This window comes from Armigeres subalbatus, chromosome 3 (assembly GCF_024139115.2).
Source record: "Armigeres subalbatus isolate Guangzhou_Male chromosome 3, GZ_Asu_2, whole genome shotgun sequence".
Lineage (NCBI taxonomy): Eukaryota > Metazoa > Arthropoda > Insecta > Diptera > Culicidae > Armigeres > Armigeres subalbatus.
Genome location: NC_085141.1, coordinates 110,823,921 through 110,836,908, shown reverse-complemented (window position 1 = coordinate 110,836,908; position 12,988 = coordinate 110,823,921). Strand labels below are relative to the sequence as shown.

General features: G+C 40.7%; 1 protein-coding gene across 2 annotated transcripts in view; it reads left to right on the top strand.

The window, feature by feature from the left end:
• The first annotated feature begins 3,090 nt into the window (after positions 1–3,090).
• LOC134224460 (uncharacterized) overlaps positions 3,091–12,988 on the top strand; it is a 346,723-nt gene continuing 336,825 nt past the window's right edge. For both annotated transcript variants that reach the window (XM_062703817.1, XM_062703815.1), the window contains exon 1: positions 3,091–3,952. The gene's annotated coding sequence lies outside the window, so the exon portion shown is untranslated. The remainder of the gene's footprint in view (positions 3,953–12,988) is intronic.

Below are 12,988 nucleotides of genomic sequence, written 5' to 3'. Positions count from 1 at the left end.
AATTAGGAATTCCTTTAAAACCTTGTTTGATGAATAACATCAGCAATTCTTTAAGATTTTATTCATCATCATATTCTTTCTGTAATTTCGTAAATCTTTTCAGAAATTCATACGGAAATTCAGTTAGCGCAGATCTGGGGCCACGATGCTCTTCGCATGCCCATACGACATGATTGATACCCTGATAGTTTTCGCCGCAAACACAGAGATTACCCTACGATAGCCCCACCTTGAAAAGATGTGCATTTAACACCCAAAAGGCCAAGCTATTTGAGAAAGCGATTTTTGATTTTGAAAAAATCATAACTTTTTTATTTAACGCATATTTTCCGGAATTATTCCAGATTCTCTTGGGGTACCAGCAAACTGGTGTTTTGGGGTATTTAGCCAGTTACTCAATTTTTCTCCATGGAACCCATATCAAACAGTATAAAACAACACAGATAGAAAAATCCACTGAAATTTACGCTAAAAATCATGCACATAAATGGAACGTCATTATTAGCGTACTTCCACACGAGATGTAACCTAAAGGTATACAATATTTGACGTGAATCATCAATATTGCATACAAGTTGTAAGCAATCTTGTTAGAAAGAAGGCCATTTCAGCGTAAAATAGCGTAAATTTCCGCATGTCAAGTTTTACGCGCTGTTTATTTTTCATTATTTTTTTCTGTGAATATTGCCACACTAATAACGAGTTTCATAGCGATTTTTCCGAAAGCTAGTCTTCCATACGGACATCCCCAGGAAGCTTCCAAATGTCCCCAGGGAACCTGTAAAGGGGACAAATTTCGCTTTTGCTCCGAAACATGTCGTGTGACGGCTCTTTCTTCACAATTTTTCATGAATATACTCGCTGTTGTTATAAAAGTGATCTATGGCCAGCTTGGCCTCTCTTGTGACGCCCGGAATGCCCCCAGGGAACCTGTAAAAGGGACAATTTCGATTTTGCTCCGAAACATGTCGTGTGACGGCTCTTTCTTTAAAAGTTTTTATAAGTATACTCGCTGTTGTTATAAAAGTGGTCATTGGTCAGTTTGGCCGCTCTCGTGACGCCCGGAATGCCCCCAGGGAATCTGTCAAGGGGACAATTTCGATTTTGCTCCGAAACATGTCGTGTGACGGCTCTTTCTTCACAATTTTTCTTGAATATACTCGCTGTTGTTATAAAAGTGGTCGATGGTCAGTTTGGCCGCTTTGTGACGCCCGGAATGCCCCCAGGGAACCAGTAAAGGGGACAATTTCGATTTTGCTCCGAAACATGTCGTGCGACGGCTCTTTCTTCACAATTTTTCATGAATATACTCGCTGTCGTGTGACGGCTCTTTCTTTAAAAGTTTTTATAAGTATACTCGCTGTTGTTATAAAAGTGGTCATTGGTCAGTTTGGCCGCTCTCGTGACGCCCGGAATGCCCCCAGGCAACCTGTCAAGGGGACAATTTTGATTTTGCTCCGAAACATGTCGTGTGACGGCTCTTTCTTCACAATTTTTCATGAATATACATACTCGCTGTTGTTATAAAAGTGATCTATGGTCAGTTTGGCCACTCTTGTGACGCCCGGAATGCCCCCAGGGAACCTGTTAAAGGGACAATTTCAATTTTGCTCCGAAACATGTCGTGTGACGGCTCTTTCTTTAAAAATTTTTATAAGTATACTCGCTGTTGTTATAAAAGTGGTCATTGGTCAGTTTAAGGTGATTATAGAATGAAGCCAGAAATCGGCCATTTTGTAAACCACGTGCTTTTCCAATATTTTTTTCAAGCGCACAAGATGAAAGAACAATAACGCGTATGGGGCTGAAATAATGGTAGATCGATTGCTTAGTTATGCTGAACAATCATAATTTGAGTTTCGGCACTGTACGAAAACTATTCCGCCAGATTTGGGCTTTTTGAAATGTATGTAGATAAACGTGTGGTGAATTTGAAATTCACCACGAGCTTCATTCTATAATCACCTTAACCGCTCTCGTGATGCTCGGAATGCCCCCAGGGAACCTGTAAAGGGGACAATTTCGATTTTGCTCCGAAACATGACGTGCGACGGCTCTTTCTTCACAATTTTTCATGAATATACTCGCTGTTGTTATAAAAGTGGTCTATGGTCAGTTTGGCCACTCTTGTGACGCCCGGAATGCCCCAGGGAACCAGCTGCGATTTGCTCAAGTAAAAGTGAGCTATATTATTTATATGTAATACTAGTCGACCCGGCTGACGTTGTCCTGCATCGTAGGCGAAAATGCGCGTTCTGAGCTGCCCATGCGAAATATCTTAATATTAGTTTTTCATAATTTCTCCACCCTTACTCGTGATTTTCACATGAGGAAATATCATATAAACCCGTCGGAAACGATAACGGACATATTTGAAGGAATGGAGAAAATATATCGAGCCGTTTTCGAGTTATGCGGATACGAACACAGACCAGTCCATTTTTATTATATAGAAGATTTGTTAAAAGCTAGAATATCTTGTGTGGCAACAACAATAGATGTACCGGACAGCAAAGCTTTGAAAAAAAAACAAACAATAAAAAGTTTGTTGAATCAATATTCATCTTTTCCTTTGATTGCAACTCAGAAGAAAGTTCCAGATATTCCAGAATAAACCTGATTGTTTTCCGCATAGATATTTTTTGTGATCTTGTTTTGTTTTTGTGTGGTTAATTTGTGCATCAACGTTCTTAATTTGAAATGTTCTGGTCATAGGTATTTTATTGGTCTTGTTTCATATATGAGCGATAAAACATTCTTCCATTGATAACATATGCATATTCTATCTACTCTCATAATTTGAACTCACCAAGCATTTGGTTATCACTCAATATCAACATCTCTATTGTTGTTGTAGACAGTGCGAATAAACTCCCTCAAAGCATCGCAACGTTGCCACTCACCTTCTTAGACGGGAAATGCGTAGCCTTCTGCGCTCACACCATCTCCGCCGAGAGGTCGCTTCTTTTATCATTTTCCACCGACGATCCATCAAACGGTCGCGCGCGCACCGTGAGCGAACGGTTGGAGCTGATTCGATCGTGATCTCACCGAGCGCCTCAGTACTCGTTGAACATGTGCCGCGGGTAGACCTTTTTCTTGCAGCCGCGCCACCGAAGACGAAGACGGCCAGCGTGGGGATAACGAACGTCGCGCGTCGCGCATTCTTTCGCGGAGCTTGCAGTTGTTGTCAAATGCACTTTATTACGACCGGGTTTTGTTTGTCGCGATGATTTGCGCTAGCAAAACATAACGAGAAATTGCAACGAGCGTTGATCTCCGGCGATTTGTGGAAGGAAAAACAAGTGTTGACGGTTTTGTGAATAATCGGGGAATTGGAAAAGTTTAATATGTGGCGGAGTGAACATAGTTGGTGCGAAATTTATGTCGTACTTTCGAAGCCGTGTTAAAAGTTGGAAGTGGTATTTCTGCAACGAGTGATTGAAAGTAATTAGTCAACTAAATCGAAGCAGTTTGTGTGTACAACAACTGAGTGAAATTCAGAATATTACCCATAAAGTGAATGTGAATATAATTTTGAAATCATACTATCATATTAGAAGTAACGTGAAGGTGTTATTTTTGAAACTTCGATCCTAATAACGTTGTTTGATTTTGGGAAATTAAAAACCCTAAACATCTTAATCGCTTTAAGTTCGTCGTTTGTTCAACGTTGAAATCCCCTCGTGTGAAGATCAAGTCAAACAATCTTCGTCAGTCCTAGTTCAAGTTGCATTCGAATGGATGCCAAATATTGATCCATAAACTGCACGACTGCAGCTACGACCGGCGTTTTCATCTTGTTTTACTGCAAAAAGAATCAGCCTGCAGCAGCGGACTTCGCGCTTGGCAGTTCGAAAGGGAGTTTGGGAGGAAGCGAACGAGAGCAAGTGAGCTGCCGCGGGCAAGGGATGTAGCAACGCAACGCAACGGTCTCCAGCGCGGCAAGCAGGTAAGTGTCCGATGGTGAAAAACACTTGATTGTACACACATGCTCGGCACTTCGACTGCCGTGGCGGCTCGGCTCGGGACCAGCAGCCATTACCGCTATGTTTGATAACTTAATACTGGGTCAGTGCGGAGACGAGTGACAGATCGTGCCACCGTTCAGATCCACCGTTTCACAGGGGCGTAAGTGCACATGTGAGAAGTTATCAAAGCTAAAAATAAGGCTTAACGCAGAGCTTATCTTGATAATCTTTCTTTTGTCTAAATACAGGTTTACCTCGATTATATGGACCCTCGATTATATGGACTTCGATTATATGGACTTTTTACCTCGATTATATGGACATTTTTTTTCGCTAAATTTTTTTTGTGTTTTGGGGTTTTAAAAAGATGTTGAATATTGTAAGTCATATTTTACATTGATTCTATATTTATTATGGTACATTGGGGCAAATAAAGGCCCGTAAGGCATGTTGTGATGTTATATATGGAGATGCACTCTGAGTCATATGTTCGATTGGCTTGATTGATTTACCATTTTCGCGTTGGAAAATTTCATTGTATATAATGATAAATATACAATTCTTTAATCTGCAACAGCCACGGCCACGTCCTTACAAATAGGTGGTGAAAAATAATGCGTATTTTTGGTGATCTCTGCCATACGAAAACGTGAAGTGAATTGTCAGACTGACAGTATGCGGAGCAAGTGATAAGATGAGATTGTCATATTTAGCTGTTAGATCTTTGTTTCCAACCTTTTTCTGCTTTTGGTGCATGGAATTAAGTATAGAAGGACGGATGATGCATTAACATTTGGCAAACCGGACCCACTGAGACTGATTTTTTAGGTATATCCACGAAACTGGAAGAGTTTATTTCAATATGTGATACAAAATGGTTTTCAACCCTGGCATTATTTCTTCTGTACGAACTTGATAATTATTTGAATGTAAAAAACTGAAAACTCTTCGAGCAGTCTTTATGTTTAAATAAATGTTATCGAATATCCTGGTATTCACATTTGTTCAGCACAAGGCTTAAGGATTATACTGACGCTCAACGGTAGGAAAAGAAATTGAATATCTTTAGAATGTTCTTGTTAGCAATTCTTAAATCAATTGCTGCTAAACAGTTCAGCAAAGCGTGATCCTGTAACGCTCATGCAAACTCGTTCATCCTGTGTAATGTGAGCTGTGTTTTTTATTAGTGTATTTAAAATACAACAGCGCGCGGTGGTGAAATTTTGAATGCAATCTCAAGTTTTGTCCGGGATTTTTATGAGGGCCCGCCACTGTGCGTCGTTTTGAATTTTAAAACCCGTTGCAAAATACAGCCCTGCTTTAATATACGAACATAGTCCAAAATAGCCATAACAATTTATCCTTTAATATTCCACTTAGCAGGTGTAGGTGCACTGTGCAATTGACCTTTCCCGTCAACAATTTGTATCCGCTCAATCGATTCTTCAATTTTTTGAGGACAACTTTCCCAAAGAACCCATACTTTTTGACGCCATACTTTTTGACGAATAGTGCTGGTTTCCAAGCTTGACCTAACATTCGCCCGATTTTGAATTAAAATAAGGTCAATTCCAATTCTTCAAACGTGCGGCACTTTTCCGATTTTTTTAATTCTAAAATATGAATTCTGTGAAAAAGTTGAACTTAAATAAGTCAAAGAATTGACTGAGACAATTAAACGAGATACATTATTTGGCGGGAAATGTCAATTGGTTCTTGTAAAAATGACACTGATACGTGGATAGAGACCCTTATTTAGATTGATTTAAATTCTTTTTAAGAATATCAATCAAACGCAACTTGTTGCAAGGAGATCTTTTAAAAATAAGAAAATGCCAGAAAAATGAGACTGTTTCTACGCGATTTTTGCATAAACAAATGCATTTTGGCCATGCATTTAGTCAATCAAATAGACTGAGAAACTTTTCACTTATCAATAAACTCTTCTAAGTTTTTCCATTTTTTACACGGATTTCCGAATTTACACGTTTTTTTAAACGTTTTTTTACGAGGTACGTATCCCCCTCGTAAAAAACCTTTATGTTTTGTTTATTATTCCACGTATGCTGCGACGCAGTAAAGCTGAAATAATAAAAAATGACAGTAACTGTAGTGCGTTGCTTGTGTATTGAGTGGTGTGCCTATGAAAACACGAGTACTTTTAAATTTTGATTCTATGATGATTGTCCTTAAGTGTTTAAACGTGTTCAAAATGCACTAGTTTTGCCGAATATATTATTTGGCCGAAGGCTATTAAGCCGATTTTTTTTTATCGAATGCGCAAGGATTTTATGGATCATTTAGTAATTTGCGTTCGATCATCGGTTGGTAAGTAGTTGGTGAATAACTTATTCCATTAGCGGAATTTCAAAATGTGTTGTGTGATGGACTTCTATTGCAAAGATTTTTCTACAACTCTGCCTAATGGTTCGTTGTTTGAATTTCACTAGTAACGGAGTTATAGCTATAGTTTCAGTATTTTAGACTAAATGATAACAAGATTCCAAACATTTAGCTCAAGCTACTGCAACTAGCGCTATAACTCTGTTATTAGTTGAATTCTACCATCGAACCATTAGGCAGAGTTGTATAAAAACCTTCGCACTAAAAGTTCACCATTCAACAAATTTTGAAATTCAGCTAATGGAATGAATTATTGCGTCATTTGGAAGAATAAACCATTAGGCCGAAACCCATCTAGGTTTTCGTCGACCAGATAGCAGATCCTGAATATATCGTGGAGACACTTCGAACGTGAAACAGTCGGTAGTCGTGTTCCACCAAAGTCCTAGCACCTTTTCGGTAGTACTCTCCTCTCCAGCTCCTAGGCATTTCTCTGTAGCCGCTACTTCCTGCATGGATATATACCATAGGGTAAAAGATCCAATAGTGGAGGAGCTAAGCACCTTCCAATGCTATTTGATTGATTGCACCAAATTTATACTTCATTTTGCTTACCTTGAGGGTGTATCCGAAAGCCCTTCAATTTTTTCTTGCACGAAGAGTGTTTAAGATGTAACAAAATCAAGTTTTGCATCCTAAAAACGTTCCTCCAATTATTGGTCCAATAGTTGAGGTATTTTGTAATTCATGTTCCTACACCCAACCAGAGATTGCAACATTTTATTGCAATCTCGCATTAGTTTCGTGTACAGTTTGCCATAAATTGCGACATATGCACAGATTGTATTAGGTAAACGGCAGGCCCTTGTATTAGGTCTCCGGTCACGAGAAAATAAGAACTGGTTATGTGTTAGTGTCTAACATTGAATCTTATTTTACACTCCTCCATCGAGAAGTGAAATGCTGTATACTTCGACAACCTCAGCAACCACACAAAAAAATTCGGCCAAAGACGGGAATTGAACCCGGACCCTCCACCCTTAGCACATCTAGACTGACGCGCTAACCATCTGGACTATTTACCAGATGAGGATCGACGCGACCAAAGGCAATCATAATCCACGTTTCATGCTATGCGGATGTGACAAGTGAAAGGGTAACAGGGATAGCAATGAGTGTTACGAGTGGAATAAGCACCATGCATATTTGTGTCCTTTTCCGTTATCAAGCTAAATGGAATCAGGAAGATTGTGTGGGTTAAAGTTATATTGCTGTACACGATTCATATACTTGTTCTAGGAGGAGCCAACGAGATTCGTTTGGATGTATTGATCGAAACCAAATAAGCCGACTTAATGCAATGAGCTGTATTAACAAGTATGACATTCTCTGATCGGTTTGAATGCGAGATTTGATACAAAATGCTTAATACAAAGAATGTCACACAGAATTGTTTTGGGTGTATAGTACCGCAACAATAGGAACACCCACAACTATTGGATCGTTTACCCTACACACTCGGGGAGCTATCCTGAAACTGGGTCAAGACAGTCAGCAGAGACGCTAGCTGTCTATAGCACTTCCGCATTTCGGCCGCTACTAAAGTTTGTAGTCTGAGTTTAAGTATCTGTATTGTTCGAACATTCGCAAGCTTATATTTTTGGGATGATTTTCCCGCGGGCAAATTGTCCACCTCAACTTTTTGAGAATCGTTGGCTATTCTTTTGTTATCACCTGTCCATTTCAAACAGAGAGCCGGATGAGATCCTTGCAATCCAAGCTCCTGCGCAAGAGAGTGTTCCGTAAACCTGAGCTCCGAACCATCGCAGATTGAAGCGGCGGAGAAGGACATCGTTTTTCTGGGTTTAATGAACGTAGCAATTGGAATCCCTAGCTGCTTCTGCCCCTGATATAAGTTTAGAACTTTCAAACGTTTCGCTGTGCAGCAAGGAGTGAGGGAGGTAAGTACACCCGCATTTGTTTTGTTGCCTACATGTACCGTTGTGTTTGCAAAGGCACTTGCGGCACACCTTCGCTTCTCGTATTACTGACCACTTAGACCCGTAACTCATTTCTCCAAATCGTTTACATTTTGCAATCGACGAACAAGAACCTTTACTCACAAAACATTTCCACGGCAGTTCTCGTCCCTTGGCTCGGGTTTCTTTGCTGAAACCATAGGGGATTTGCATCTAATCATGCTTGAATCGCATCGCAGTGGACTGTAGCTCTCTAGACACCGCTTGCCTAGCGGCCAGTTGACTCCTATGGAGGACACAAATAGTATCCTCCTCTGGAATCGGTTGCTGTTCTGTTGCTGGACCATTCAGCACTTGCCGCATAATAGGATATGGACTGGATCCTGGATTCATCGGAGGCATCGTTGGCCGCGTTTGCGGTGTAAAGCGTTGTTCGGGAGCGAAATTCGGAAATGTGTTTCGCCGTCCACCTTGCGAATGATGTTGCTGGCTATCATGCCGTAGATATTGGCTGTTCAATATGTCTAGACAAAACTTTTCTTTATTCTTCCGGTAGCTCTTTCTCCACCACGAAAACTTGGGCAACCTCTTCACTACACGTATCTCTCATCCTCCGCCGAACTATAGACATCTTCTAGAGATCCTCATCATCCAAAGCCGTCTCGCTGTCACCTGCTCTTCTAAGATTCGAAACTGCTCATCCAACAAATTTTGTTCCATCTTCTTCTGCTCCTCAAGCTATTTCAACCGTAACTCTATTTTCCGCTGATCACTCTTTCTACTGCTCTTCTTCCCGTTTGATCTTTTATCGCCACAAGGGTGGGGGGTAGATTCTTTGCTAGTATCGTTGCTCGATTTCATTTAGGAGGAATTGGTAGAGTAGACCCTACTGATTTCGGCTATTCCTTCGGTAACTTCGACGCACGAAAAGCGGAACCTTCTTTCGCAACCATTCCACTATTGTCACAATCTGCACACAACTCACAACTGTACAGATATACCCGCGCGCGACGACCCGGATTACGTCTGACAAGGAGTTTTCCGCGTAAATTTGAAAGGGAAGACCTATGTTTCAGCTCTACAGTCAAACTGCTTGCTTCGGCGCTGCTCCTTTGGCATTAAATTTATTGGCGTCGTCTGCATTTACTTGATACGCACGAAGAGGGTTTCCAGGTTTTACCGGATCCTTTGGATAATTGCTGCAGTGCGCAATGCATTGATTTCCGGGTCCATCTGCCCACCGTTTCGCTTATCACGACCGCTGCTGGACTTGCAGCTCCAATGGGGTAATTCGCGGATGATCTCGTTGCTGCACACGGTCCACCTTCATTGGTGAACATATTATCGTCGGAGTCGTTCCTGCCATCCAGTCTTCGTTCCCTTGCCAGACATCGCACTTTTCGGCGCAAGAGAGTTTAGCAAGGGCGTAGCCAGAGGGGGGCCGTCACCCCCTAAATGGTGGAATGATTGAACGGGTACTGAAATGAATTAATGAATTAATGAAATGAAAAGAAATAGGTTTTTGATATTCAAGAGATTCCCAAAAAACTTATAAGGGTATCCAGGATCCATACTACATGAAAGTTCAAAACAACTCGAAACATTTCGGACTCAAGAATTCTCCTAGAAATCCTTCTAGAAGCTCCCCTGGGAACTTCTAAATTCCTCCGGAAAGTTATCCACAAATTCCTCTGAAAATCGTTTGAAAATCCTTCTCCTGTAATTGTAATTTCTCCTTATCTAGAAACCCCCAACTAAATTTTTTTTAGGAAATTCATGAGGAAGTTTCTTGAAGATTTCTTTTCTTCCCTTCAAGTTTTATTCCTAGACATTTCTTCGGCTATTCTTCCAGGGAAATCTCCGGCATTTCCTTCAGAAATGCATTCTAGAGTTCCTCCAAAAATATATACGGAATTTCCTCCCAAAATTCCACTAGAAGTTTCTTCAGTAATTTATGACGGAAATCCACCGATTTCGCTCCCTAAATTTCATCTGCTAATCTATAAAAAATTTCTTCGGAAATTCTTCTAGAAACTGCTTCGGGCATTCCTCCAGGAACTCTTCCTTAAATTCCTCCGGGACAACTTCCAGGAATTTTTCCGGGAATACCTCTATAAATTCAATAGCGAAATCCTCTAGAATTACATTCTGGAATTCTGTCCGCAATTATTTCAGAATATCCTTCAAGAATTCTTCTAGAAATTTCTTTAGGAATTTCTGCAGGAATTCGTCCAAGTATTTTCCCGGAAATTCTTCCCTTCCTTCAGGAATTTCTCCGGGATTTTTTCCGCGAAGTTGTCCTAGAATTATTTCCGGACTTCACTCGGAATTTACTCCGGAATTTCATTCGGGAATTAATTTGGGAGTTCTTGCAGGATATTTTTCAAGAATTCCTCTAGAAATTTCTTTAGGAACAAACAAAGAACAGCAATTCATCTGGGAACACTTTCAGGATTTCATCTGGGAATTTCTGCATTAATTCCTCCTGGTATTTTTTGGGAATTCCTTCAGATATTTCTCCAGAAATTCCTTCATGAACTTCTCCAATAATTATTTCAGTACTACCTTGTGAAATTTCCTCTGGAAGTGCTTGTGGGAGTTCCTCCGGGAGCTCCCCCAGGTGTTTTTCCAAAAGTTCATCTAGTAATCCCTCCAGGAACTTCACAGGGGATTCTTTGAGGATATTCGACAGGAATTTCAAAGGAAATGGGATTTCGTAAGTTCCTTTGGAAATTCAACTCCGGGTATTCCATCGGCTGTTCCTCAAATTTCTCCGGAAGTTCCACTAGTAGTTCTTCCGGAAATTCATTCAGACTTTCTTTCAGGAATTCATTTAGGCTTTCTTTGGGAATTTATCTACAAATTCTCTGGGAGCTCCTCCGGGAGGTCATTTAAGAATTCTTCCAGGAGTTTATCCTGGAATTCTTACGGAAGTTCATCCAGAAGTTCTTACGAGAGTTCCTCCAGGATTTCCTCCGGAAATTCTTCCTGTAGTTCTTCAATAAATTCATATAGAAGTTCCTCCGGCAGTTCTTCCGAAAGTTCCTCTGATAATTTCTCCGGGAATTCCTTCAGAAATTCTTCTGGGAGTTCCTCCGGAAATTACTCCGGGAGTTCCTTCTCAAAGGAACACCCGAAGGAACTGCCGGTGAAACTCCCGGAGAAATGCTCATAAAAACTGCTGGTGGATCTCCCGGAGGAATTCACGTAGGAACTGCCGGAGGAGCTCCCGTAAGAACTCCCGGAGGAATTTCAGGAGAAACTCCTAGAAATATTCCTAGAGGACCTCCCGGAGGAACTCCCAGAAAAACTATCGGAAGAACTTCGGGAGGAATTTTCAGCTAATTTTCTGAAGATTTCCTGATTTCCTGAAAAAGCCCGAATGATCTCCTAGAAGAGCTACTGGTGGAACATCCGGAGGAATTTCTGAAGAAACTCCCGGAATAATTTTTAAATGAACCCCGGAGGAACTGCCAGTGAATCTACCAGAAGCCTTCTCGGAAAAAAATCTTGAAGAATTCATCTTATAGACAAATCTCGTCTAGCTGAAACCTTTGTAGGGGTATGTAGCAGGACCATCATCATCATCAGAGGACCTTCCGGAAAATTCCTCGAGGAGCTTTTGGAGGAATGTCTGTATAATTCCCGGAGGAAATTCTGGAGAAATTCCCGGCAGAATTTTCAGAGAGCCCCCGTAGGAACTGCCGATAGAACTACCGGAATAATTCTCGGAGGTTATCCAGGATGAATTCTTGGAGGATCTGCCGGTTGAAATCCTGGAAGAATTCCCGGAGGAACTCCCGGAGGAATTTTCGAAGAAACTTCTGGAGGATGTCCAGTGGAAATCTTGAAGTTTCCACCGGAATTCTTTCAGGATTTCTTTAGGAATTAATCTTTTATTTTCGGTATAATTTCTGTATAAATTTTCGGTGGAATTCCTGGAGAAATTCTTTGAAATTTTCACAAGAAATTATTCGAAACTTTCACGGGAAAAATATGGAATTTACACAGGAAGTTCAAAGATTTTTCGCGAAATTCTCAGGAATGTTTATTGGCGATTCTGCGGAATTTCCACGGAATATTCTTAGGAATTCCAAGGTACAACTTTTCAGATTTTTTTATGAGAAACAGCACGAAAGAATTATCTGAAGGATTCCCTGCAGAACTTATAAAGGAATTCGTGGAGGATTTCTTGGAGTAAATAATGGTGGAATTTTCGGTCAATTCCCGGCGAAATTGATGGTGGAATTCCTGAAGACATTGCCGAAGAAATTGCTGGAGGCATTCCTGAAGAATCCGGGCGTGAATGACGCACGTTTATTGGCGTTGCGTTTTAGTACAAAACGCTGACTTCAACGCGCTATTGCCTTTACTGTTGGTTGTGGATTTGGTTTCAAAGTATTTGGAGCTTAGAAGGAAAAAGTACACACTTAAATCATTTCACAGATTTCGGTGCATTTTGCTTCAATTCACCGAAATCTCAACAGCAGAACTGGCACTACCTATATGGATCAAACTTTGTTTATGATTACTAGTATTCAGTTTTAACTATGTAGATAAGGTTGTAGCCAGTAATTTCAGCAATTCTTATTCAGTCTCATCTGTTTACGTTCCCCTGGATAGTTGTCTCTGCATCGTTTGACCTTTACACGTGCATTCATCCTTACGACAATCCCTTGACGAAGTTTAGGTGCG